At 41.2% G+C, this 2,585-nt stretch overlaps 1 non-coding gene across 1 annotated transcript; it reads left to right on the top strand.

Annotated features, from left to right (window-relative positions):
- The first annotated feature begins 1,823 nt into the window (after positions 1–1,823).
- Positions 1,824–1,930, top strand: LOC141616371 (small nucleolar RNA R71). Its single transcript, XR_012530723.1, has one exon. It is a non-coding gene; the product is annotated as a small nucleolar RNA R71 (small nucleolar RNA).
- Positions 1,931–2,585: the final 655 nt, after the last annotated feature.

Here is a 2,585-nt window from a genome sequence, read left to right as displayed (position 1 = left end):
TTTGCAAGCTCTCCTTGTCACAATTCACTTGCTCTTTGAATGGAGCATCTTCAACTTTCTTCCTCCATTGGAGTTCCGATTTCTTCCTTTCATCTTTTCGGCTATAATGATCAATCATGAAACATGGCTCATGCAAACGAGGAGCTCTCATGGTCTTGTCAAGATTAAAAGTTATGCTTTCATCTCCCACTTCTAGAGTGAGCTCTCCATGTTTCACATCAATCACCGCACCCGCGGTGTGTAGGAAAGGTCTTCCTAAGATGATTGGAATGTTGGAATCTTCCTCCATATCAACAATGACAAAGTCTACCGGGATGAAAAACTTCCCAATTCGCACGGGGACATCTTCCCATATCCCTAATGGTGTCTTCGTCGATCTATCGGCCATTTGGAGTGTGATATTGGTGCATTTAAGCTCTCCCATTCCCAACCTTTTACTCACCGAGTACGGCATGACACTCACACTAGCCCCTAGATCACATAAGGCTTTGTTGACCGTCGTGTCGCCAATGGTACACGGTATTGAGAAGCTTCCCGGATCCTTTAACTTTGGAGGTGAACTCCCTTGAAGTATTGCACTACTCACCTTAGTGAAGGCGATAGTCTCAAGTTTCCGGATCGACTTCTTCTTTGTGAGGATATCTTTCATGTACTTTGCATAGGCCGGTACGTGATTGATTAATTCCGTAAAAGGAATTGAGACTTCTAAGTTCTTCACAATCTCCATGAACTTTCCAAGTTGATCATCAAATTTGGGCTTGGCTTGACGACTTGGAAAAGGAAGTCTAATCACAATGGGCTCCTTCTCTTTGGCTTTGTCTTCATTTTTCTTTGAACTTTCTTCTTTTGATGATTCCCCTTCTTTGGGGCTTTGCACAACAACTTCATTTTCACTAGCTTTCACAACTTCATTCTCAACTTGCTCCTTCGGTGCCTCATATCTTGTACCACTTCTCAAGTGAATGGCACTAACCGTTTCATGTCTAGGGGGATTACTTTGAGGTGGTAATTGCCCCTTTTGTCTTTGTGAGCTTGAAGATGCTAGTTGAGTCAATTGTGTTTCCAACATCTTGGTGTGAGCTAGAATGTTGTTGATGGTGGTGTCTTTTGCTTGGCTATCTTTTTGCATTTGAGTGAAAAATTCTTGTTGATTCTTTTGCATTTGGAGGACCGCTTTTTGGACATCAAAACCTTGGTCATTTTGATGATTGTATGGATTTTGATTTTGGTAACCTTGGTTTTGATTGTAAAAGGGTCTTTGATTTTGATTTCTCATGGGTGGTGGAGTGTATGTTGTTTGAGGGTTTTGAACATTTTGGCTTTTGTATGAGAGATTTGGATGGAACTTGGTGTTTTCATTGTAAAAATTTGAATAAGGGGTACCACTTTTGTAAGCTTGGAAAGCATTAACTTGTTCGGTTGTTCCCCTACACTCACTTGGGTCATGACCCAAAGTTCCACAATTCTCACATATCCCATTTGGGATTGATGAGGATGCCGTCATGGCATTGACATGATGCTTTGATGTTTTTGAGTTTTCCTCAAGTCTAGCCATAGCTTGTTCAAACTTCAAGTTGATTGTGTCAATGTGAGCACTAAGTTGAGCACCCAATTGAGTAACGGAGTCCACTTCATGCTTTCCTCCTCTAGTAGCCTTGCGAGGTCTACTATATTGTGAATTATGGACCGCCATTTCCTCAATCTTGTTCCATGTTTGATTGTCATCAACTTCGGTGAACATTCCATTTGATCCCATATTGAGAATGTTCCTTGAATCTTCATATAAACCATTCCAAAATTGTTGCACTAAAAACCATTCGCTAAGTCCATGGTGAGGACATGAGCGACAAATACCTTTGAACCGCTCCCAAGCTTCATACAAAGATTCTTCATCCCTTTGCTTAAAACCCGTAATTTGAGCTCTTAGCATGTTAGTCTTTTCCGGTGGGTAGAATTTTTTGTAGAAAGCTAGAGCTAACTTCTTCCAAGAATCTATTCCAAGGGTGGCCTTATCAAGGCCCTTCAACCATTGCTTTGCGGTGCCGATTAACGAAAAAAGAAATAAGACCCATCTTATTTGGTCTTGAGTCACGCCCGTTTGAGAGATAGCATCACAATAATCGCAAAAGGTTTCCATATGAGAATGAGGGTCCTCACTAGGCATTCCCCCGAATTGGCTCCTTTCAACTAGTTGGATGAAGGCGGACTTGGCAATAAAATTACCGGTGAGATGTTGCGGTGTAGGATTACCATTTGGTAGATTCTCCTCGGTGGGTATAGAGTGTGACGAGAATTTAGGCATTGTAGGTGGATTTTGTGGGATATTGTGTAATGGGTTTTCTTCTCCTTCTATTGCGAAAGGATTGACAAACTCACTAGTGGGTTGAACAACTTCACCAACACCTCTCAAATTCCTCCTAACAAGTCTCCTATTATTCGTCAAGGTTCTTTCGATTTCACTGTCAAAAGGTAACAAATCACTTTGTAACCTTCTAGACATGCAAAATATCAAACAACTCGAAAACAATTAGAACAAACCTTGAGGAGTTTTACTTCCCCAAGGTGAAAAAGACACAACTAATAAC

The sequence above is a fragment of the Silene latifolia genome, chromosome 11, assembly GCF_048544455.1.
Source record: "Silene latifolia isolate original U9 population chromosome 11, ASM4854445v1, whole genome shotgun sequence".
Lineage (NCBI taxonomy): Eukaryota > Viridiplantae > Streptophyta > Magnoliopsida > Caryophyllales > Caryophyllaceae > Silene > Silene latifolia.
The sequence above is the reverse complement of the archived record's forward strand: the minus strand, read 5'-3'. Positions and strand labels throughout refer to the sequence as shown.